The 26,284-nt window shown below is 43.1% G+C and overlaps 2 pseudogenes; both read right to left on the bottom strand.

The window, feature by feature from the left end:
* Window positions 1–599: 599 nt before the first annotated feature.
* Window positions 600–10,543, bottom strand: LOC129143101 (peptidyl-prolyl cis-trans isomerase-like 1; annotated as a pseudogene).
* Window positions 10,544–10,623: 80 nt separating this feature from the next.
* On the bottom strand, window positions 10,624–25,918 carry LOC739603 (SWI/SNF-related matrix-associated actin-dependent regulator of chromatin subfamily E member 1-like; annotated as a pseudogene).
* Window positions 25,919–26,284: the final 366 nt, after the last annotated feature.

A 26,284-nucleotide genomic window follows, 5' to 3' on the forward strand; every position in this document is an offset into this window, starting at 1 on the left:
CACTTATTATACTACATTTTAGTCATTTACTTGTATACATCTCCCCAGACACCATGTCTATCCTTGTAGGAGAATAGATATGTATCTATTCCAAATTGATTCCCCACAAGGACTAATGTGGTGCCTGGCTAACTGCAGGCATCGGCAGATGAGGCAAAGTGGCCTATGACTGAAAGGATGATTGACTGTGCAAGTTACTTGCCCAGTGGTGGCAAAAGCTAATTGTCAGGCCGGGCGTAGTGGCTCACATCTGTAACCCCAGCACTTTGGGAGGCCGAGGCGGGTGCATCACTTGAGCCCAGGAGTTCAAGACCAGCCTGGCCAAGATGGCGAAACCCCGTCTCTACTAAAAATACAAAAATTAGCTGGGTATGGTGGCACCCACCTGTAATCCCAGCTACTTGGGAGGCTGAGGCACAAGAATCACTTGAACGCGGGAGGCAGAGGTTGCAGTGCAGAAACCATACCACTGCAGTCCAGCCTGGGTGACAGAGTGAGACTCTGTCTCAAAATAAATAAATAAATAAATAGTAATTTTTAAAAAAAGCTAATTGTCAAAATTTCAGGAATTTTGCAAGTAGATTATTAAAGATAGCCATTATTTTAAATTAAATTATAAAAAGTTAGAAGTAAATTATGTGACAACCATAATAAATATTTGACTCATCATTTCCTCATTATTTTATTACATTCTATTCTTTTCTTTTCTTTTTCGAGACAGAGTCTTGCTGTTTTGCCCAGGCTGGAGTGCAGTGGCCCGGTCATGGCTCACTGCAGCCTTGACCTCCTGGGCTCAAGCAGTCCTCCCACCTCAGCCTCCCAAAGTGCTGGGATGACAGCTGGGCTACTGCGCCAGGCCCATTTTACTATTTTCTATGCTCTTGGGGTTATTTATGTCCATCATATCTGCACAGTAGAAAAACTATATAATGTTGTGCTACTATCCATTTCTTCCCAGCTCTGTGTCCAGGGATAGCATGTTGATAGCTTGAAATTGACCATGGTGGGTGTATTTACACTACAGAAATTGGCAAATCTTACGAATCAGGACTCTTTTTTTTTTTTTCTGGAGTGTGGTTGTAAAACATTTGCCAGCATACCACTGTCTCTCGTTGTAAAATAGGAATTAAAAGAGTCCTCATAGCAGGGTGCAGTGGCTCATGCCTGTAATCCTAGTACTTTGGGAGCCTGAGGCAGGTGGATCGCTTGAGCCCAGGAGTTCCAGACCAGCCTGGGCAACATAGCGAGACCCTATCTCTAAAAATATATATATATACTAGTTAAGTGTAGTGGTGCAAGCTTGTGTTCCAGTTACTTGGGAGGCTGAGGTGGGAGGATCACTTGAGCCAGGGAGGTCGAGGCTGCAGTGAGCCAAGGCTCTGTCAGCCTGGGCAACAGAGCGAGATCCTGTCTCAAAAAATTAAAAAAAGAGAGAAAGAGAAAGAAAGAAAGAATGGTAGCACTGGGCCTCACAGCCCAGCTGTTCCCCACTGGAGCAAAGGCTTATTGGGCAGAGTCCCTGGGAAACGGGTCAAGATGCGAGTTTGTGGGGATGGGGGGTCCTCCACAGCAGGGCACAGCCAGCTGGCCACCTCAAAGGTCACCCAGGGAGGTGACCACTGTGCCCTCATTCACCCTAAGTTTCTTTGCTGAGAGAAAGTCTTTCACTACATCTTTATTTCAAATGTAGGCATTTATTACTTGCACCGAACATACATAACCTACCTTTTGATTTGTTTGGAGTTGTCTTTCATTTCATTCACAATCAGTAAGTAATTTCCATGGATACAGTTTCAACATTTTGTTCAAACTGTATTTTCTATTCTCCTCCAGGTTCTCTTTTACAAGATTAAGGATTAGACAGTGTATGGGGTATATGATTGAGGTAATTATTTACCCCACTGAGCAACTCTGGCTGGACATTGTACAGACTCAGAATTGTGACTGTGTCCTCAGATGGCTGTCAGCTGATGTCCTCGGGTTGGCAGCAGGGTTTGTAGTTACAATACCATGGCAGTTCCCTGAAATGGGCAACAGAAATAGGTCCCAGTTATATAAGGAATCAGTATGTCAACTCCTAGGACTTGCTGCCACCTTCAAAACATCAGGTCTTAAATCTGGAGAAGGAGGTTATACCATGCTTTTGGAGCCATGAATATTATCCAAGTCCATTATTTTTAAGCAAATAATGCATGTTTAGCCAAAAGAAATAAAACCTTTGTCTCGAAATAGTATTTTAAATTTAAGGGAAAATGTCATAAATTATAATGTTTCATTATATTCATTACTCTAAATTTTATTTACTTTAATTTAATTAATTTTTATTTTTTTAGAGATGAGGTTCACTTTGTTGCCCAGGCTGACCTTGAACTCCTGGTCTCAAACAATCCTCCTGCCTCGGCCTCCCAGGGAGCTGAGACTACAGGCACTCACCCCTGCACCTGGTTCATTCTATATTTTTAGTTTTGTAAAACTGATTTTAATTAAGCTCTGTAATCACTAAGACATTTTTGTTTGTTTGCAATTTCAACCATCGATGACATTTTATTTTAGAAGTTTCTGTGTATTACATAGGTATTATATTAACTTTCTTCCTCTTCTACTCCTCCCTCCAAAATCCAGAAAGAATAAAAAAAAGTCCAACAACTTAATGTATAAAAATCTCATATCTAATTTCTCTAAAGTCTTAGGTTAAGAAAACTTAAGTGACACCTCTCCTTTTTGAGAGTACTACTTTTTACGGAGAATTCGTAGTCTGTCCTTGTGCTCACTACAGATTTCCCTCTTCTCTGGGACAAAGATGGTCAATTCTTCCGCTTCCTTTTAATAAATTCATTTTTTGATTATTACACATTATTATTCCCCACTTCTTAGAAACTTGATTTTTGGATATGTTTTTCATTTGGCAAAAAGTCAGTGTGGCTTTGCGTGGGATGTCTAGGTGTCAGAAACAGCAGGGTTGATGTTCTGGCTTTTGTGGGTTTTTTTTTTTTTTTCTTTTTCTTTTTTTGAGACGGATTCTTGCTCTGTCGCCCAGGTTGGAGTGCAGTGGCTCAATCTTGGCTCACTGCAACCTCCGCCTCCCAGGTTCAAGGGATTCTCCGGCCTCAGCCTCCCCAGTAGCTCGAACTACAGGCATGCACCACCATGTCTGGCTAATTTTAGTATTTTTAGTAGAGACCGGGTTATACCATGTTGGCCAGGCTGGTCTTTAACTCCTAAGCCCAGGTGATCCGCCCACCTCGGCCTCCCAAAGTGCTGGGATTATAGGCGTGAGCCACCGTGCCCGGCAGATGTTCTGGTTTTGAGAGGGAAAATATAGAGACAGATGCATACATCCCCTAGAAGAACAAACATAGGAGACTGAAATATGGTGTGCACAAAGTTAAGAGGGCTGATAGACACTGCTACTACTTGGTTTTGAATTCTGTGACTGTCAGCCATCAAAGACTGCAGTGTAGGCCAGAATATAAATCAGGAAGAAGTTTGGTTAGGCAAAAACACTGAGAAATGACAGCGTCTGCTGCATTTTGTTCCAAGAATATCAGAGCAGCCAGGCACAAGGAGCATTATGGGTCATGTGCAGTAAGTAGTAACCTATGGATAAACAGGGGCATCGGTGCAAATGCTCTGTCAACCTAGGCAATGGGGGAAGAGAAAAGAAGCATCCTATTAAAATGCACTTCCATCCCTAACTCACCTTAGGATGCAGGCTTCCTAAGCATCGTGATTTGCAAGGCCAAAATGAAATTTAGCATTACATGTCATTCTAGGTCATTGGGAAGCTGGTTCACTGGGGCCATCTCAGAAGACCTGCTCAAGAGAGCAGCAAGGCATACCCAGAAGGGTATGCCTTAATGATCTTCACAGCGTTCACAGGGCGGTCCTGGGAGTTTGTTTCTACCATTCCTACTCGATTCACCATTCCTATCCCCTGGCACACTTGGCCAAAAATGGTGTGTTTGCTGTTGATCCACTGAGTGGGTGCGAGGGTCACAAAGAACTGGCTGCCATTGGTGTCTGGCCCTGCATTGGCCATTGCGAGAATTCCAGGCCCCGTGAATTTCAAGTCTGGATGCAGCTCATCTTCAAACTGTTTGCCATAGATAAATGCACCACCTCGACCTGTCCCTGTTGGGTCACCTTTTTGGATCATGAAATCTTCGATGATTCTGTGGAATTTTGTGCCACTGTAGTAACCTCGACGAGTCATCTCAGCAGTTCTTACAGGTCTTTGGAGCATGCTTCCAATACAGCTCCGATAAAATTATTCCCATGCTGGTCTCCAAGTAAACACTGGGTGGCTGCCAGGAGTCTGGAGGAAGTGCCGCCATAGTGAAGCGGGCAGAATGCTTCTCTAGCAACTGCTACTTCTGGCATCGATTATCTGGGGACCCCTGCTGCTGCTGAGCACACCTCCGGTCCCCACCATTCAACCCTTTCAATGGCAGGATTTAGGGGGCCGGGACAAGGAAGAGGATGGTCCCTTCTTCCAATACCAGGAAGCTAAGGTGCCAGGCGAGAAGAAGCTGGGCGCAAGAACAAAAATGCATGCTTCATTCTAAGACATTTTTAAACTGAAGCTTTATTATCCTTTTCATCTCTTCCTATTTATTTATTTATTTTATTTTTTTGAGACAGAGTCTTACTCTGTCACCCCAGCTGGAGCGATCTTGGCTCACTGCAACCTTTGCCTCCCAGGTTCAAGCAATTCTCATGCCTTATTCCCCAGGTAGCTGGGATTACAGGCGTGCACCACCACGCCCAGCTAATGTTTGTATTTAGTAGAGATGGGGTTTCACCATGTTGGCCAGACAGGTCTCGAACTCCTGAACTCAAGTGATCCACCCGCCTTGGCCTCCCAAAGTGCTGGGATTACAGGCATGTGCCACTGCACCCAGCCCATCTCTTGCTTTTTAAATGGTGTTCTTTACTTTCAAAACATGGCAAGTTTCAGAATCCTTTTAAAATTACTTTATTCGGGTTGGGCATGGTGGCTCACGCCTGTAATCCCAGCACTTTGGGAGGCCGAGGTGGTCTGACCAACATGGCGAAACCCCATCTCTGCTAAAAATGCAAAATTAGCCAGACATGGTGGTGGGTGCCTGTAATCCCAGCTACTCGGGAGGCTGAGGCAGGAGAATCGCTTGAACCCAGGAAGCAGAGGTTACAGTGGGCCAAGATCATGCCACCGCACTCCAGCCTGGGCAACAGAGCAAGACTCTGTCTCAAAAAAAAAAAAATTATTCAAACTGTTTCCCAAAAGAGAGGTTTTGTGTCAGTGGTCTTTCACACCATTTCAGAATCACACTTGCCTGAACATCTCAGATGGACTTGGTGTCATCTGGGCTTAAGTGACTGCAAATGATGGAGTAAAACTGTAGAAATAGGCCGGGCGAGGTGGCTCACACCTGTAATCCCAGCACTTTGGGAGGCCGAGGCAGGCGGATCCCAAGGTCAGGAGATCAAGACCATCCTGGCTAACACGGTGAAACCCCGTCTCTACTAAAAATACAAAAAATTAGCTGGGCGTGGTGGCGGGCGCCTGTAGTCCCAGCTACTTGGGAGGCTGAGGTAGAAGAATGGTGTGAACCCGGGAGGCGGAGCTTGCAATGAGCCGAGATCGCGCACTGCACTCCAGCCTGGGCAACAGAGCGAGACTGTCTCACACACAAAAAAAACAAAAAACAAAAAAATAAAACCGGTTGAAATAATCCAACATCTTTTCTGTGAGCCAAGTCAATAATTAGCTGGGGATCCAACAGCTTTGCCTTTGTCGCCTGAAACAGATTGTCCAACAATTCCCCTGAAATTCCAATCTGTGCAATAAGACAAATACATCAATGGAGTGGAATAGAGACCTCGAAAATAGATCCACACAAATATAGTCAACTGATCTCTGACAAAAGAGGAGAGGCAATTCAATGGAAAAAGCACAGTCTTTTTCAACAAATGGTTCCAGAACAATTGGACATACATATAACAAAAAAACTAATCTAGACACAGACCTTACATCCTTCACAAGAATTATTTCAAAATGAATCATAGACCTAAATGTAAAATATAAAATAATAGCACTCCTAGAGAATAACACAAGAGAAAATCTAGGTGACCTTGGGTTGGGTGACAACTTACTTTAAGATAAACACCAAAAGCACTCCTCTGCCAATCTGAGCAATAGATAGACCTGAATAATATGCATGGCTCCAAAAGCGTGGTGTAGCTTCCTTCTCCAGATTTAAGACCTGATGTCTTGAAGATGGCAGCAAATCCTAGGAGTTGACACATTGGCATTCCATTGGAATCAGAACAGGAAAAGGAGCGAGATCCCCTAGTTCCTGGGGAAATGGAGTTGTTCCCAGCACAAAACCATAGCATAATTGGTACTTTTTTTTTTTTTTTTTGAGACAGTCTCACTGGCTTTGTCACCTAGGCTGGAGTGCAGTGGTGCGATCTCAGCTCACTGCAGCCTTCACCTCCTGGGTTCAAGCGATTCTCCTGCCTCAGCCTCCCGAGTGGCTGGGATTACAGTCATGCACCACCACGCCTGGCTCACTTTCTTTAAAATTATTTTTAGTAGAGATGGGGTTTCACCATGTTGGCCAGGCTGGTCTTGAACCCCTGGCCTCAGGTGATCCGCCCACCAAGGAGTTTCCAGAAGTTGTGGGAAAGCCCCCACCCAGTCACCTACAGAGTGACTGAACAACTGATGGGAACGCCTTCATGGTCAATTGGATTATCTTTCATGTTATGGTCCTGACCTCACTAGTAAACCTAGTGTAAACTCAAAACTCACTGTGAAATCACTATTACATGACATGAGAATCTCTACTTTTTAATCAAATTACAGATTTCAATTTATTTGTATTGTCAGTGGAATCTTTTCTTCTTTTTCTTTTTTTATTTTTTATTTTTATTTTTATCTTTATTTTTTTTGAGTCAAAGTCTTGCTCTGTCCCCCAGGCTGGAGTGCAGTGGCACAATCTCGGCTCACTGCAACCTTCACCTCCCAAGTTCAAGCGATTCTCCTGCCTCAGCCTCCCAAGTAGCTGGGATTACAGACTCGTGCCACCACGCCCAGCTAATTTTTGTATTTTTAGTAGAGACAGGGTTTCACCATGTTGGCCAGACTTGTTTCGAACTGCTGACTTCAAGTGATCCACCCACTTTGGCCTCCCCAAGAGTTGGGATTACAGGCAGGAGTCACTGCACCCGGCCAGTCAGTGGAATCTTATTAAGTCAAATTGTTACAGTAGGTAGCTAGTCAGGTATGAGCAGCGCCGGAGAGTGCTCCCCACCAACACATAGACCAGGCGTGTTGGGAGACCTGTCAGGTGATGGTCAGGTGGTTGTTAACTGTTTCTCTTTTTTTTTTTTTTTTTTTGAGACAGGGTCTTGCTCTGTCACCCAGGCTGGAGGGCAGTGGCATGATCTCGGCTCACTGCAACCTCTGCCTCCTGGGTTCAAGCGACTCTCCTGCCTCAGTCTCCCAAGTAGCTGGGACTACAGGCCCGCGCCACCAAGCCCGACTAATTTTTGCATTTTTAGTAGAGATGGTGGGGGGAGGTGTCACTATGTTGGCCAGGCTGGTCTTGAACTCCTGGCCTCAGGTGATCCGCCCTTCTCGGCCTCCCAAAGTGCTGGGATTACAGGCATGAGCCACTGTGCCCGGCCACCTGTTTCTCTAAAGTAATAATTCGTCACAGCTGGTGCCAGGGAAGGACAGTTTCCTAATAGATAGAAAATACCTGAAACTGATCAGCAGCTTCCCAGTAAGATCTCAGGAATGGGGAGAAGTTATAATGCAAGATCCCGGAAGTATGCCAATATATAAAGCCCCAAGTCCAGAGGTCAAGCTGCACACTGGTTTCTCAAGTCATCCCACTTCCCTCTTCCAAGTTGTACTTTCCTTCTTTTTTTTCCCTTTCCTTCCTTTCCTTACTGTTCTAAAGCTTTTTAATAAACTTCCACTCCTGCTCTGAAACATGCCTCTGTCTCTTCTGCCCTATGCCCCTCGGTTGAATTCTTTCTTCCAAGGAGGCAAGAATTAAGGTTGCCGCAGATCCGTACAGATTCACCGTGGGTAACTCCAGGTAACTCAGATATCTTCCATCAGTAACGAAACTGTTTAATTTACTAATGAACCATTGATTAAATTATGTAACACTATTTTTTAAAATCGAGGTAACATTCACATAAATTTACATTCACAACAAATTTAAACTTCATCATTTAAGAATTTACAATTTAGGCTAAGCACAGTGGCTCATGCCTGTAATTTTAACACTTTGAGACAGGAGGCTGAGACAGGAAGATTGCTTGAGGCCAGGAGTTTGAGACCAGGCTGGGCAATATAGCAAGACCTTGTCTCTACAAAAAATAGAAAAATTAGCCAGGTGTGGTGGTACATACCTGTAGTCCCAGCTACTAGGGAGGCTGAGGCAGGAGGATCACTTGAGCCCAAAAGTTCGAAGTTACAGTGAGCTATGATCAAGCCACTTCACTCCAGCCTGGGCGAAAGGGAGAGACCCTATCTCTGAAAAAAAAAAGGACAATTCAGTGGCATTTAGTACATTTGCAATGTTGTGCAATCATCCTCACTAGTTCCAGGACATTTTCATCACCTAAAAGGAAATTCCTTGCCCATTAAGCAGTCACTCCCCATTTCAATCCTCAGCCCTAGCAACCACTGATTTGTTTCCTGTCTCTATAGATGTACCTCTTCTGGCTATTTCATATGATGGAATCATATAACAAGTGGCCTTTTGTGTCTGGCTTCACTCATTTACCATAATGTTTTCCATGTTCATCTATAATGTAGTGTGTATCAATACTATGTTACTTTTTATGACTGAATAATATTCTAAAGTATGGATATACCATATGTGTTATCCTTTCAGCAGTTGACGGACAGTTGAGTTGTTCTACCTTTTGACTATTGTGAATAGTGCTGGTAAGAACATTCTTGTACAAGTTTTTGTTTAAATACCTGTTTTCAGTTCTTCTGGGTAAATACCTAGGAGTGGAACTGCTGGGTTGTTTGGTAATTCTATGTTAGACTTACTGAGGAATCATCAAACTGTTTTCCACAGTAGTAGTTGAACAATTTCACATTCCCATCAGCAACATATGAGGGTTCCAGTTTCTCCGTATCTCCATCAACACTTGTTGTCTTCTGTTTTTTTGTTGTTGTTGTTAGACCAAGTCTTGCTCTGTTCCCCAGGCTGGAGTGCAGTGCGCGATCTTGGTTCGCTGCAAGCTCTGCCTCCCGGGTTCACACCATTCTCCTGCCTCAGCCTCCCGAGTAGCTGGGACTACAGGCGCCCGCCACCACACCCGGCTAATTTTTTTGTATTTTTAGTAGAGACGGGGTTTCACCGTGTTAGCCAGGATGGTCTTGATCTCCTGACCTCGTGATCCGCCCGCCTTGGCCTCCCAAAGTGCTGGGATTACAGGTGTGAGCCACCGCGCCCAGCCTGTCTTCTGGTTTTTAATTTACAGTTTGCCTGTTTGTTGGTTTGGCTTTGTTATAGCCGTCCTAATGGGAGTGAAGTGGTCTCTCACTGTAATTTTGATTTGCATTTCCTTAATGACCAATGATATAGAACATCTTTTCATGTGATTTTGGCCCTTTGTCTATCTTCCTTAGAAATGTCTATTTAAAACTTTTGCCTTGTGTTTTGTTCTTTGTCTTTTTTAAATTTTTAAAATTTTTTCTTTGTCAATTTTTAAAAATTGTGGGCCGATTGCAGTGGCTCACGCTTGCAATCCCAGCACTTTGGGAGGCCAAGGTGGGCAGATCACTTGAGCTCAGGACTTCCAGACCAGCCTGGGCAACACGGCAAAACCGTCTCTACTAAAAATGCAAAAATTAGCCAGGCATGGTGGCAGGCACCTGTAATCCCAGATACTTGGGAGGCTGAGGCAGGAGAATCCCTTGAACTCAGGAGGCAGAGATTGCAGTGAGCCGAGATCGTGCCACTGCACTCCAGCCTGGGCAACAGAGCAAACTCTGTCTCAAATAAATAAATAAATAATAAAATAAAAAAATGTGGTAAAAAGTACAAAATTTTAACCTCTTAATTTATTTTTGTTTTTAAATTTTATTTTAGTGGGGACAGGGTCTTGCTCTGTCACCCAGGTTGGAGTACAGTGGCGTGATCATGGCTCACTGCAGCCTCGACCTCCTGGGGTCAAGCAATCCTCCTGCCTTAGCCTCCCGTACAGGCATGTGCTACCACACCTAGCTAATTTTTTTCTTTTTCTTTTTCTTTCTTTTTTTTTTTCTTTTGTAGAGACAGAGTCTCACTGTGTTGCCCAGGCTGATCTCTAACTCCTGGCTCAAGCAATCCTCCCACCTCAGCCTCCCAAAGTGCTGGGATTATAGGCATGAGCCACTGTGCCCAGCCTACCCTCTTAATTTTTAAGTGTACAGTACAGTATTGTTAATTAAATGCATATTGTTGTACAATAGATATCTAGAATTTTTCCATCTTGTATGACTGAAACTCTGTGCCCATGAACAACTCCCCATTCCCTTCCCCCCAGCCCCTGGCCACCATTCTGCTTTTGATTTTGAGTTTCATTACATTAGATGCCTCATATAAGTGGAATCATGCAATATTTGTCTTTTTTTTTTTTTTTTTGAGACGGAGTTTGACTCTTGTTGCCCAGGCTGGAGTGCAATGGTGCGATCTTGGCTCACCAAAACCTCCTCCTCCCAGGTTCAAGCAATTCTCCTGTCTCAGCCTCCCAAGTAACTGGGATTACAGGCATGTGCCACCACACCCAACCAATTTTGTATTTTTAGTAGAGACGGGGTTTCACCATGTTGGCCAGGCTAGTCTTGAACTCCTGACCTCAGGTGATCTGCCCACCTCAGCCTCCCAAAGTACAGGGATTACAGGTATAAGCCACCACGCCTGGCTATTTGTCTTTTTGTGATTGGCTTATTTCATCTAGCATACTGTCCTCAAGGTATGTCATCCATGTGGTAGCATGTGACACGATTTCTTTCTATTTTGAGGCTGAATAATATTCCATTGTAATGTACATAACACATTTTTAAAATCCATTCCTTCATTGATAGACATTTAGGTTGTTTCCACATATCAGCTATTGTGAATAATGTTGCAGTGAACATAGATGTGCAAATATCTGCTGTTTACAATCCTTTTGGCTATATATCCAGAATTTGGATGGCTGGATCATATGGTAATTCTATTTTTAATTTTTTGAGAAACCGCTGTACTGTTTTCCGTAGCAAATGCACCATTTAGAATCACACAAACAATGCGCAAGGATTCCTATTACTCCACATGCTCTCCAACACTTATTATTTTCTGTTTTTTTTTTCCTTTTTTATAGTGAGCCTCTTAATGGATGAGGTGGTATCTCATTGTGGTTCTGATTTGCATTTCCCTGATGATTAGTGATGTTGAGCATCTTTTCTTGTGTTTGTTGACCATCTGTATGTTTTCTGTGGAGAAATGTCTATTCAAGTCTGTTGCCCAATTTAAAATAAGATTATTTAGTTTTGTATTATTGAGTTATAGGAGCTCTTTATATATTCTGGATATTATTCCCTTATCTGATATATGGTTTACAAATATTTTCCTCCCATTCTGTAGGATGCTTTTTCACTCTTTTGATTGTTTGCTGTGTGAAAGTTTTTAAGTTTGATGTAGTTCAATTTGTCCTATTTTTGCTTTTGTTATCTGTGCTTTTGGTGTCATATCCAAGAAAGCATTGCCAAGTCCAATGTCACGAAGATTTTTCCCCTATGTTTTCTTCTAGGAGTTTTATAATTTTAGGTCTATATTTAGGCCTTTATTCTGGATTAATTTTTGTATATAGTATAAGATAAGGATTCATCATTCTTTTGCATGTGGATATCCAATTTTCCCAGCACCATTTATTGAAGAGGCTAATCTTTCCTCATTGTGTAGCTTTGGCACCCTTGTCAAAGATTCTTTGACCATATAACATGAGGCTTTATTTCTGGGCTCTCTATTCTGTTCCATTGGTCTATATGTCTGTCTTTATGCCAATACCATACTATTTTGATTACTGTAGCTTTGTAGTAAGTTTTAAAATCAGGAAGTAGGTGTAAATCCTCCAACTTTGTAATTCTTTTGGCTGTTCTGGGTCCTTTGATATTACTCATGAATTTTAATTTTTTTTTCTATTTATCAAAAAAATGCCATGGGGATTTTTGAGAGGGGTTGCATTGAATTTGTAGAGTACTTTGAGTAGTATGGACAGTTTAACAATATTAAGTCTTCTAACCCATGAATATGGGATGTCTTTCCATTTATTTGTCTTTTTAAATTTCTTTCAGCAATGCTTTGTAGTATTCAGTTACAAGTCTTTCACCTCCTTGGTTAAGTTTATTCCTAAGTATTTTATTATTTTTGATGCTATTGTAAATTGTTTTGTTTTCTTAATTTCCTATTCAGATTATTCATTGTTAGCATATAGAAATACAAATGACTATTTTGTATACAAGTGTTTATTTTGTATCCTGCAACTTTACTGAATTTGTATGTTAGCTCTAACAGTTATTTTGTTAGAATCTTTTGTGGAATCTTTAGGGTTTTCCACATTTAAGAGCATGTCATCTGTGAATAAAGATAATTTTACTTCTTCCTTTCTAATTTGGATGCCTTTTATTTCTTTTCTTGTCTAATTGCTCTGGCTAGGACTTCCAGTACTATGTTGAATAGAAGAAGCCAGAGTGGGCATCTTTGCCTTATTCCAGATCTTAAATTTTCCTTTAAGAAAAGGAAAGCTTTTCCATTTTCATTTTTTTGTTTTAACCTTTGAGTATGCTGTTAGCTGTGGGCTTTTCGTATATGACCTTTAATGTGTTGAGAAAACTTCTTTTTTTTTTTTTTTTTTGATACAGAGTCTTACTCTGTTGCCCAGGCTGGAATGCAATGGCACAATCTCGGCTCACTGCAACCTCCGCCTCCCAGGTTCAAGTGATTCTCCTACCTCAGCCTCCTGAGTAGCTGGGATTACAGGCATGTACCACCATGCCCGGCTAATTTTTTGTATTTAGTAGAGATGGAGTTTCACCATGTTGGTCAGGCTGGTCTCGAACTCCTGACCTCAGGTGATCCACCCACCTCAGCCTTCCAAAGTGCTGGGATTACAGGCATGAGCCACCGCACCCAGCCAGTAATTTCTTTATAATCCTAGTTTGTAGGGTGTTTTTTTATCATGAAAGGGTGTTGAATTTTGTCAAGTGCTTTTTCTGCAACAATTAAGATGATCATGTGATTGTTGTCCTTCATTCTGTGTATTACATTTATTGATTTTTGTGTGCTGAACCATCCTTGCATCCCAGGGCTAAATCCCACTTGGTCATGATGTATGAACTTTTTGTGTGCTGTTGAATTCAGTTTGCTAAGATTTTGTTGAAGATTTTTGCATCAATATTCATCGAGGATATTGGTCTGTAGTTTTCTCATAGGATCCTTGTCTGCCTTTGGTATCAGGATAATGCTAGCCTAATAAAATGAGACTGAAAATGTTCCTTTTTCTTTAATTTTTTTTGGCAGAGTTTGAGAATTGTTAATTCTACTTTAAATGTTTTGTAGAATTCTCCAGTGAGGCCATCCAGTCCAGGGCTTTTCTTTTTTGGGAGGCTTTTGATTACTAATTCAATGTCTTTACTACTTAGAGGTCTGTTTGGATTTCTATTTTTTCATTATTTAGTCATGCTGCTTATATGTTTCTAGGAATTTATCCATTTCTTCTAAGTTTTCCAGTTTGTTGACATATAATTATTCATCATAGTCTCTTTAATCCTTTCCATTTCTGTGGCATCATTTATGAAGTCTCCTTTCATTTCTAATTTTAGTTATTATTTCAGTCTTTTTTTTTTCTTAATCTAGCTAAGGGTTTGTCTTTTGCTGTTATTTTCAAAAAACCAACTCTTAGTTTTGTTGATTTTCTTTCTATTGTCTCCCTACACTCTATTTTGTTTATTTCCACTCTAATCTTTACCATTTCTCTCCTTCTGTTAACTTTGGGTTTAATTTGTTCTTTTTCTAGTTCATTGAGGTGTAAAATTAAATTGCTGATTTGAGATCTTTCTTCATTTTTAAATATAGGCATTTACAACTATAGATTTCCCTGTTTGCCCTGCTTTTGCTGTATCCCATAAGTTTTAGTATGTTGCATTTTAGTTTTTATTTATCTCAAGGAATTTTCTAATTTCACCTGTGATTTCTTCTTTGACTAATTAGTTATTTCCACATATGTTATGTAATTTCCACATACTTGTAAATTTTCCAGTTTTCTTTCTGCTATTGATTTCTACTTTCTATTGTGGTCATAGAAGATACTTTTTATGATTTTAATCTTTTAAAACTTATTGGGACCTGTTTAGTGTAATCCTATTTTATAAATGTCCATAGCCTCTTCTGGTTTTTCTTTATGTGAACATTTAATATTATAATATTATGGGAAATTAAATGTTAATAAAACATTTAGTTCTGAAAAAAGAAATTATAAACTCTAATCAGTTGTATATAATATACTTTTGTATGGTTCAGGGTAAAGTTCCATATCCAGTGATAATATAGTATATGGACTTTTTTTTTTTTTTTTTTTGAAACAAGGTCTCACTCTGTCACCCAGGCTGGAGTGCAGTGGTGTGATCATAGGTTACTGCGGCTTCAAACTCCTGGGATCAAGTGACCCTTCTATTTCAACCTCCCAAGTAGCTGGGACTACAGGCAAGCACCACAATGCCCGGCTAATTCTTTAATTTTTTTTTTTTTTTTTTTTTTTTTTTTTTTTTTTGAGGTAGAGTCTCACTCTGTCGCCCAGGCTGGACTGCAGTGGTGCAATCTCGGCTCATTGCAACCTCTGCCTCCCCGGTTCAAGTGATTCTCCTGCCTCACCCTCCCGAGTAGCTGGGATTACAAGTGCGTACCACCATGCCCTGCTAATTGTTGTATTTTTTGTGGAGATGGGGTTTCACCATGTTGGCCGTGCTGGTCTCAAACTCCTGACCTCAAGTAATCCACCTGCCTCAGCCTCCCAAAGTGCTGGGATTACAGGCGTGAGCCACCGCACCTGGCCAGTTTTTTTATTTTTAAACCAAAAAACATTTTTTCATTAAAAAAAAGTATGTATTCACTTGAACCCAGGAGGCAGAGGTTGCAGTGAGCCAAGATCTGGCCACTGCACTCCAGCCTGGGTGACAGAGTGAGACTCCGTCTCAAAAATAAAAATAAAATTATAAAATAAGATAATAACATAAAAATAAAAATAGAAAAGTATTTAAGGCCAGGCGTAGTAGCTCATGCCTGTAATTCCAGCACTTTGGGAGGCCAAGGTGGGTGAGGATCACTTGAGGTCAGGAGTTCAAGACCAGCCTGGCCAACATGGTGAAACACCATCTCTACTAAAAATACAGAAGTGAGCCGGGCGTGGTGGCTGGCACCTGTAATTCCAGCTACTCCGGAGGCTAAGCCAGGAGACTAGCTTGAACCTGGGAGGTGGGTGTTGCAGTGAGCCGAGATCGGGCCATTGCACTCCAGCCTGGGTGACAGAGCAAGACTCTGTCTCCAAAAAAACAAAAACAAACAAACAAACAAAAAAAGTATTTAGAACACATAAAACAAGGCCACATTTATTCTTTTTTCTCGTCTCTTGGTATGGGATCTGTTGGTGGCTCTTCCACTGTTGGCTGTTACTCTCCAAGCCAGTGTTACTATCACTGGTTCCTTCTCTGCCATACAGTCGACCCCTCCTACCCACTCTCCTTGTCCTCAGGAGTAGACATGCCTTCTTCACTGTTCCGTTGGCTCTTCTTCAGAGTGTGTCTCCTCTGTCTCCCTTGGAAGGTTCGTGTCGTCTTTCTTTTCCTCGCCTTTGTTGCCCGCTTGCTCTTCCTCAGGAACGAGGCTGCTCTGACTGGCTCAGCTTGCACTGCCGCCTCCTCCCTTTCCTCCTGCCTTTTGCGGCCCTGTTTCTCTGCCTGTGCAATCTCAGCTACAGTTTTCTCCATATCCAGTTCTACCTTCAGACCGCACAACCTTTTAAGTTCACTGTTAAATGAAGCCGTGCTTTCCAGGAATTTCCTCTTCTTCTTCTGATGCCGTTCCTCTATTTGAAGAAGTTCAGCTTCTGGTTTTCGCTGATGAACCATTAAGGACTGGACCTGTCTCTTGAGGACCTGCATGCTAGCTGTTGTGACAGCGGACGGAATGTCTGGCACCACACTGTCACTAAGGATTTCACTGATGCGGCCATGATTTCTCTGGAAACGGGCGGTGTCCGTATGCTCCATTGAAAAGCCATTGTCAGCCCGGCACGGTGGCTCACGCCCATAATTCCAGCGCTCTGGGAGGCCGAGGCAGGTGGATCACAAGGTCAGGATCAGCCTGGCCAACATCGTGAAACCCCATCTCTACTAAAGATTTAAAAAAAATTAGCCAGGCGTGGTGGTGCGTGCCTGTAATCTCAGCTACTGGGGAGGCTGAGGCAGTAGAATCGCTTGAACCCAGGAGGCGGAGGTTGCAGTGAGCTGAGATCACGCCACTGCACTCCAGCCTGAGCGACAGAGCGAGACTCTGTCTCAAAAAAAAAAAAAAAAAAAAAAGAAAGAAATGAAAAGCCATCGTCACAATTATCTGGATCTTCAGCAAGCTGAATGCTCACGTCAGGTTCTCCTCTCTTCATGCGAGACTGCCTCTGTCCACTTTCTTCCTCTAAAGCAGCTTCTGCATGACTTTTTGCATTTATGTAAGCAAGGTTCGTGTGGAATTAGAGGTCTTCATAGATTCATTGTACTCTATCTTTTCTGCTTTGTATTTGTTTATTCTTGTTTCTCTTCATCAGTGAGATCTCCCCACATGCCATCAATAAGCTTGCCAATCTCCCACAACTTTAGGTCAGGGTTGGAAGCCTTTACTTGGTCCCAGACCTTTCTGCTGTACCTCATGTAGCACATCAGCGGCTTATCTGGTGGCTTTGGGGGTTTTGGAATCATAATACCAAAGGACGCTGGGACCCGGCTATTGGTGCCTGGGTTGCCTCCCAGCCTGTAGTTGTTGTAGGTGAGATGACTGTAAGGATTGTATCCCACAAACCCTGGTGTACTGGACATTTGTGTTGCAGGAGCTGGGGTGGGAGTTGGGGCATAAGATGGTCTTTTTGACATTTTGGAAGATTAAGTTCTCAGTTCCTTAAGAATGAATCTGAGACTTCATGGGCAGAAAAAGTGCCCCAAGCCCTGGCTTCACTTCCCTTTATCCCATGCATGCCCACCCCTCCAATTTTTTAATTTTTTGTAGAAATGGGACTTCACTGTTGCCTCAGCTGGTCTCGAATTCCTGGGCTCAAGTGATCCTCCCACTTCAGCCTCCCAACGTGCTGAATTACAGGCACCAGCCACTGAGCCCAGCCCACTTCCTATATTATGTCCTAAAGTGGGTTTTTTGTTTGTTTGTTTGTTTGTTTGTTTGTTTGTTTACTACAAATAGCCCCTTCACTTTCAGGACTCAGACAAGCACCTTCGGGACACTAGGAATCCCTCCATGACCCTAAGAAAATGCTGCAAAAATGTTAGTTTTATTCTCCTCTCTTCACTGTAGATTTCCCAGTAGGAAGTAGGGGCACAAGAGATCAGGTTTATTCATTCAACAAATAGCATCGTTCATGCAGTGGGTGCTGTTCTAGGTGTTGAAGACAGAGCCATGAATAAGACAGAAAGAGCCCCTGCCCACTTGGAGCTTCTATCCTAGCAGAGACAGGCAATAAACAAATGAACAGTAAATGTTAATATGTCAGGTGGTGGAAAGAGCTGTGGAGGAAAAAAGAAAGCCAAGTGAAAAGGATAGCGAATTCAGGACTGGGAGAGGTGTTGTTCCTGTCCTATGCAGTGTGGCCAGGGAAGGTCTCAATGACAAGGGGACATTTGAGCAGAGACCACAAAGAGGTGTCTGTAATCCCAGCACTTTGGGAAGCCAAGGCAGGCGGATCACCTGAGCTCAGGAGTTTGAGACCAGCCTGGCCAACATGGTGAAACCCCATCTCTACCAAAAAATACAAAAATTAGCTGGACATGGTGGTATGTGCCTGTAATCCCAGCTACTCAGGAGGCTGAGGCAGGAGAATCCCTTGAACCTGGGAGGCGGAGGTTGAAATGAGCTGAGATCACGCCACTGCATTCCAGCCGAGGCGTCAGAGTGAGACTCCGTCTCAAAAAAAAAAAAAAGCCTGTGGGCAAGGCAGATCTATTAGGGTCTGTATACATAAAGATGTGTACATATATGTATGGTTTTTTTATATGTCAACAATAAAAACAAAACAAAAATGATTTGTAAGTGACCTGTTTCTCCTTCAGATTATCTTTGCTTTCTTGAGGACTTGATTATGCATTCAAAATTATACTGATGTTGTATTTCTAAGGTATCTGTAGTGGAGGAGGGGCGCTCAGGTGCTCAGGTTAGCTGGTCTGCTTTAGCACCCGGCTTAAAGCACAAATGGGAAGCTTGATCTGCTCTCCTTCATGCATTCATTCATTCACTCATCTAACTATGCATATATATATATATATATATATATACACACACACACACACACACATATATATATATTTTTTGAGATAGGGTCTGCACTCTGTTGCTCAGGCTGGAGTGCAGTTGTGTGATCATGGCTCACTGCAGTCTCGACCTCCAGACTTAAGTGATCCTCCCACCTTAGCACCTCAAGTTGGGACCACAGGCACATAGCACCACACCCAGCTAATTTTTTATTTTTTGTAAAGATGGTCTCTCCCTATGTTGCCTAGGCTGGTCTCAAACTCAGGGGCTCAAGAGATCCTTCTGCTTTGGCCTCCAAAAGGGCTGGAATTACAGGTGTGAGCCACCATGCCTGGCCTCATTTAACAATATTTCTTGGGCACCTACTATGTGCCAGGAATAGTCAGGCACTGGGGATCCTGTGTGAGGCAGGACAGATTTTATCCTAGCTCTCAGAGAGCTGCTCCCAGCAGAGAGAAAGGTTTTGTTTTTTATCCTCATGATTTTGCACTGTCCCTCAGCTATATCACCGACCTATCAATATTATTTCTTCCACTGGTTTTCCTGGAGACTGTCTTCCTGCTCCCCTCTGGGTAGGTTGCTTCCAAGTCCAACTACATAGCCCCTCCAGGACTGGCCCACACTTGAGTCCCTGTTTTCTGAGTCTCCGGCTTTTCTTTTCCTTGGTGTACTCTTTCCTTTTCCTAGAGTAGATTCCTGAGAAGGACAGCAAGGGAAAAAAACATTTACCTGTTTGCATATCTGAATATGTCATTTATTTTGCCTTTACATTTGACAAGTAAGTTCCTTTTCTATTTTTGTATTTTCTCACTGATAATTACTTTATGTCTTAGTCTGTTTTGTGCTGCTATAACAGAATACTATAGACTGGCTAATTTATAAAGAACAGAAATTTATTTCCCCCACTTTTTTTTTTTTTTTTTTAATGAGACAGAGTCTTGCTCTGTTGCCCAGGCTGGAGTGCAGTGGCTCGATCTCAGCTCACTGCAACCTCCGCCTCCTGGATTCAAGTGATTCTTCTGCCTCAGCCTCCAGAGTAGCCTCCCGAGTAGCTGGGACTATAAATATGTGCTACGACATCCAGCTAATTTTTGTATTTTTAGTAGAGACGGGGTTTCACTATGTTGGCCAGGCTGGTCTCAAACTCCTGTCCTCAAGTGATCTGCCTGCCTGGGCCTCCCAAAGTGCTGGGATTACAGGCAGGAGCCACTGTGCCTGGCCTATTCTTCTCTTGAATCATTTTATTTCAGTGGATAGTTTTTATTTTAGAGATCATTTTTTCATTATTTGTTCTTTTTTATAGCATCCTATTCTTAATTTATGGATCCCATGTCATTCAAAAATATTGCTTAAAGTGAGTTTGGGGTTTTTCTTTGGTTTTCCTTACCTTTTTTCCCCTGAAGTCTCCTTTTTATGTTTGTTAGTTGTTTTACTGTCTCTTTTATGTCAACATGAAGAACTGAATATCTGACTCAATCTGGGTGTCAGGTATGTGGATTGTTATTTTTATTTATTTTGTTTATTTATTTTTATTACTATTATTTTTTGAGACGTTGTTGCTCTGTTGCCAGGCTGGAGTGCAGTGGCACAATCTCAGCTCACTGCAACCTCCACCTCCTGGGTTCAAGCAATTCTCCTACCTCAGTTTCCTGAGTGGCTGGGATTATAGGTGTGTGCAACCATGCCCGGCTATTTTTTTCTGTAGATTGTTATTCATTTTCCTATACTTTTCTTTATGTTGACTGATTTCGTATATACGGTTTTGGTAGATTGGAAACTTTGTATGTGTTTATATGTCCTCAGAACTGGAGGAATCTGCTATAAGGGGCCTTTTTGTTGGTGAACTTCCATGTGACAGAAGGACTTCCTAATCTTCTGCCTGAGTACATGTATTTGGCTGCTAAAATTCTGGGAAAGGGAAGGAAGAATGAAGGAAAGAAGCTTAGGAGCCCATTATTCAAGACAGGCATCCACTTCATTCCTTGTTTTTGATACTATGACTCACCTCCACCTCTCTCTGGGCCTGGGTGCCTCAGATCTGAAGCCTCTATAGTTTCATTTCTGCAAATAATAAGGCTTGAAGAGGGGTGACAGCAACTCCTGGCTGTGAGGGGTGGGAAGGGACACTTGGGATCCGTTATTTCCTTGCTCCATTTTTAGCCCATTGCCATATGCTTCAGTTGTCCATGGTAACTGGTACCTATAAATCCTGGAACTCTTGGGATCCCATCAGAGAAAATATACCCACTTCTTATCGACATCCCCCTTTGAAAACAATGAGGTTGTAACTTATGCTCCATGTCAGTTAGCTCTGTTTTCCATCTTCCATTTTTTAAAGACTAATATTTACATACATAAAAATTTTAATTCTCACTTGCTGATGTCTCTTGCTCCCTAATTTTTATCTTTGTAGGTTTATACTTTTAAAATTCCGTGTCTGCCATGCTGTGGGGGTAGGGAGAGATCATTTAATTTTGTGTGGCTATATATTACCCTAAAATCTTGATGGGCTTTTGAGAAATCTCTCATGGCACACTGAAGAAATGCAGTTTCCAGCATTGGTCACACGGTGGCGGAGCGACCCTATGTTTAATTTATAGTTTCTCCATGCAAGCCCCACTGCCAACCCCACAAGAGTTGGGGTATTGGAGTCCTGGCTAATCCAGCAAGGTGGACTACAGAATTGTAGAATATTTCCATTGAACTGTTGGAGAGCTTTCAAGTCCATCTCCTTTAGAGACAAGGAAATGATTCACAGGAGTCAACTAATGTATCCAATACCCGGAAGTAGTAAGAATAAATTTGAACTTTAAATTTTTTTTTTTTTTTTTTTTTTTTTTGAGGCGGAGTCTCGCTCTGTTGCCTAGGCTGGAGTGCAGTGGTGTGATCTCGGCTCACTGCAACCTCCGCTTCCCAGGATCAAGTGATTCTCCTGCCTCAGCCTCCTGAGTAGCTGGGATTACAGGCATGCGTTCCCATGCCTGGCTAATTTTTGTATTTTTAGTAGAGACGGGGTTTCACCATGTTGGTCAGGCTGGTCTCAAACTCCTGACATTGTGATCCTCCCACCTCAGCTTCCCAAAGTGCTGAGATTACAGACGTGAGCCACCAGGCCCCGCATTTTTTCTTTTTCTTTCTTTTTTTTTTTTTGAGACAGTCTTGCTCTGTTGCCCAGGCTGGAGTGCAGTGGCATGATCTCGGCTTACTAAAACCTATCTCAGGTTCAAGTGATTCTCCTGCCTCAGCCTCCCAAGTAGCTGGGATTACAGGCACGTGCCACCACACCAGGCTAATTTTTATATTTTTAGTAGACGCAGGGTTTCGCCATGTTGGCCAGGCTTGTCTCAAACTCCTGACCTCAAGTGATCCGCCAGACTAGGCCTCCCAAGTGCTGGGATTACAGGCGTGAGCCACTGTGCCCAGACTAAAAGTTATAATTGAAGTTGCCTTTGAATCAAGATGGGACTGTGAATGTATGGAAGTGGGGGTGGGGAAAAGGAGGCCGCTGCATCCCCTGCTTGAATGTGGTGGGAGAGGGAAGGTGAAGGAACGTCACCGGTTCACTCACTGCATGTTCTGAGCACCTGCTGCGTGGACAGCAATGCAATAAGATCTGTGAAAACACAGAAAGGACTAGAGTCCCTGCCCACCACTCGCTCACAATCCATTAAAGAGATAAGCCAGTTAACCACAAACAAGGAAGTAGGCAATAAATGCCCAACGGAAAAGCAGGCCAAATGTATTCTTCTCGGGATTTAGAAGAGAAAGGCAACTGCTCTGCTCAGAAGTGGGGAATATACCTGCTGGTGGGATTCGGGCTGGCCTTGGGAAAATAGCATAGGGCCACCTTTCTCAAATTGTAATTTGTGTGAGACTCCTCTGGGGCTTTTGTGTAATCATAGGTGTGAATTGTGCAGAGCAGCTGCAGTTCTCAGAAGCTCCCAGGTGATTCCCATGCAGGTGATCTGAAGAACACACTTTGAGTAGCAAGGGTATGGGAACTGGTTCATGAACTTGGCTGCACATGGGAATCACATAGGAAGTTAAAAACGAACAAAAAGCCACTATCATCTCAGGAATTCTGGGGTGCAACCTTGGCATTAGTTTGTTTGCTTATTGTGTAAAGAAAGTGTCTCACTATACCCTCAGGCTGGTCTTGAACCCCTGGCCTCAAGCAGTCCTCCCATCTCGGCTTCCCAAAGTGCTGGGACTCCAGGCATGAACCACTGCACAGAGCCAGTGCTTGTATTTCTAAAAGCACTCCCCTAATGTGCAGTAAAGTTTGCACACCACTGGCATAGTAGATATTTGTCACTCTTTTTGCCCATCCAGTTACCTAAATCCCCCATCTTAGAGTCAGAGGCCACCTCCCACTATTGAAGCTGAAAACAAGAGATTCTCCCTTTTCCCCACTTCCCTGGCACCTGGGGCAGGGGCATGTATTTTGGGCTTCACCAACCAATAACCATCCAGACTGTGAACAAGAAGCCACTGAAACAAAGCAGAATCCATACAGTATCCATCCACCTTTGCAGGAGTTTTGGCACTGGCGGCAGCCAGTTTTCAGAGGCAGCAGGGACAATTCTTGGGGCGTGATGTCTGTGTTGATCAGCAGTGACTACAGGGCCTTAGCAGACCAATTCTTTTAAGTCTAATTTTGAGCACTGGTCTTGATGCACAATCTTTTTTGTTGTTGTTTTGGAGGGCACACCCGGATCTTGGTGCACAGCCTTTAAGACTGATTCTATGGTCTTAGAGACTAGGAGCTACCCAGTATAACCGTAGACACACACGTTCACAGCCCTTTAGGGCTAAACTTATAATACATTTTTTTTTCGAGATGGGGGTCTCACTTTATCAACCAGGCTGGAGTGTGGAGTGGAGTGCAGTGGTGTAATCTTGGCTAACTATAGCCTCAACCTCCAGGACTCAACTGATCCTCCCACCTCAGTCTCCCAGGCAGCTGAGACCACAGATGCACACCACCATGCCTGGCTAATTTTTGTTATTTTTTGTAGAGACAGATTTTCGTCATGTTGCCCAGGCTGGTCTAGAACTACTGAGCTCAGGCAATCCGCCCACCTCAGCCTCCCAAAGTGCTGAGATTACAGGCATAAGCCACCACGCCCAGCCCTTATAATACAAATTTTAAAACTTAATAAAACAAATGGGTAGATTAATGAATTGTTATAAGGCAAACCCCCTTGCAACCAATATCCATGTGAAAAGATTTTGCTATCCTAGGAACCCTCTGCTAAGAATATCCCTATCCTGGCCGGGCACAGTGGCTCCCGCCTGTAATCCCAGCACTTTGGGAGGCTGAGTGGGAGGCCGATTACCTGAGGTCAGGAGTTCGAGACCAGTCCGGGCAACATGGTGAAATTCCATCGCTGCTAAAAATATAAAAATTAGCCAGGCGTGGTGGTGGGTGCCTGTAATCCCAGCTACTGGGGAGGCTGAGGCACGAGAATCACTTGAAACTGGGAGGCAGAAGTTGCAGTGAGCCAAGATCATGCCATTGCACTCCAGCCTGGGTGACAGGGCGAGACTCTGTCTCAAAATAGTAATAATATCCCTATCCTGACTTCTAGGATGATGATTTTCTTAATTTACATTAGTATATTATGCTGTACTTTCCTAAACGCACTATAGTTCAGCTTTGCCTGCTTTTCTCTCTCTACCTATTGAAATTGAATTTTGAAGAGGCTGAAGCAATTGTCCTGTAAAGTTTACGGTCTGGATTTTGTTGATTGATTTAGTATAACATGTTCTGTGCTCGTTTTTCCTATAAATTAGCAGTTGGCTCTAAACTACAGATCTGATCTTTTGATCAGGCATGGCCTCCTCATAAGCATGGTGCTCTTGGTCAGAAGGAACATAAATGTCTGTTTTGTTGGATCTTTTTGTGATGTTAGTAGCCATCGACCGTTGCCTAGATCCATGAATTCATCAGAGGTTGTGAGATAAGACTCTATTACTTCTTCTTTTTGGTTGTTGTTGGAATACTTCTGTACAGAGAAACTTCATCTTGTTGACTATTCAGTTACGCAGTGGTATAGTTCATATAAGAAAGGTAAGATTAATCATTGATTCTTTTACTTACCACCAGAGGAGTTGGAGGGGGAGGGAAGAGCTATTTCCCTGGCATTCTCCAATAGTGACCAATTAGGGGTGTGTGCATGTGTGTTTGGTAACATCATAAACTCATGGATTTACACATATTCAACAGGTTCAGACTGTCCCATCTTTAGCCAGAGTGAGCATCTTCAAGTTAACTCCCAAGCCATCTTGATAACATCCCTAGATTTTGAGTTTGAGATCTGATGTAATCAGCTATTTCAGGCTCATTTTACCCCTTTCCTGACACAAACTTGGAATCTGCCATTTCAAGAAGCCCTGGTTTCAGAGGAGGGAGGGTGCACAGTCCCAGCCCAGAGCTTCAAAATAGCCCGGCGGCCTTGCCTCGCACCCCAGCCGGTCCATCGGTCCAGCAGCCTGCGTAGCGGCCAGCGCCGGCACATCCCGCTCTGGGCTTTAAACGTGACCCCTCGCCTCGCCCTGCCCTATGAAAATGTTGGTGCTTCTTACTTTCACCATCGCCTTCCACATCACCTCTGCGGCCTTGCTGTTCATCGCCACCATCGACAATGCCTGGTGGGTAGGAAATGAGTTTTTTGCAGATGTCTGGAGAATATGTACCAAAAACACGAAGTGTACAGTAATCAATGACAGCTTTAAAGAGTACTCCATGGGCCGGGCGCGGTGGCTCACCCCTGTAATCCCAGCACTTTGGGAGGCCGAGGCAGGTGGATTATGAGGTCAGGAGATAGAGACCAGCCTAGCCAACATAATGAAACTCCGTCTCTACTAAAAATACAAAAATTAGCCGGGCGTGGTGGCGCGTGCCTGTAATCCCAGCTACTCAGGAGGCTTGAGGCAGGAGAATCGCTTGAACCAGGGATTTGGAGGTTGCATTGAGCCAAGATTGCGCCACAGCACTCCAGCCTGGCGACAGAGCGAGATTCCGTCTCAAAAAAAAGAAAAAAAAAAAAAAAAAAAAGAGTACCCCACTCCGCGGCCGGGCATGGTAGCTCACGCCTTGTAATCCTAGCACTTTGGTAGGCCGAGGCGGGCGGTTCACCTGAGGTCGGGAGTTTGAGACCAGCCTCACCAACATGGAGAAACCCCATCTCTACTAAAAATACAAAATTAGTCGGGTGTGGTGGCACACACCTGTAGTCCCAGCTACTCGGGAGACTGAGGCAGGAGAATCGCTTGAACCCGAGAGGCGGAGGTTGCAGTGAGCCGAGATCGCGCCACTGCACTCCAGCCTGGGCAACAAGAGCGAAACTCGTCTCAAAAAAAAAAAAAAAAAAAAAAGAGTACACCATGCTACAATGTCATATCTGTGCCTCATGATTGCAGCCTCCATTTATACAGACAGGCGTGGCAAAACAACGGATTTCTATTACCTGACCAAAGAAGGCAGCTATGGCTACTCCTACATCCTGGCGTGGGTGGCCTTCGCCTTCACCTTCATCAGCAGCATGATGTACCTGATAACTGAGGAAGCCGAATAGAGTTCCAGAGCTGGGTTGCTTTTGCTGCAGTACAAAATCCACATTCAGACAACCATTTTGTATATAATCTTTTTTTTTTTTTTAGGTTTTTCTAGCAAATAAATTGTTTCCTTTAAAAGTAAAAAAAAAAAAAAAAAA

The sequence above is a fragment of the Pan troglodytes genome, chromosome 12, assembly GCF_028858775.2.
Source record: "Pan troglodytes isolate AG18354 chromosome 12, NHGRI_mPanTro3-v2.0_pri, whole genome shotgun sequence".
NCBI classification, from domain to species: Eukaryota; Metazoa; Chordata; class Mammalia; order Primates; family Hominidae; genus Pan; species Pan troglodytes.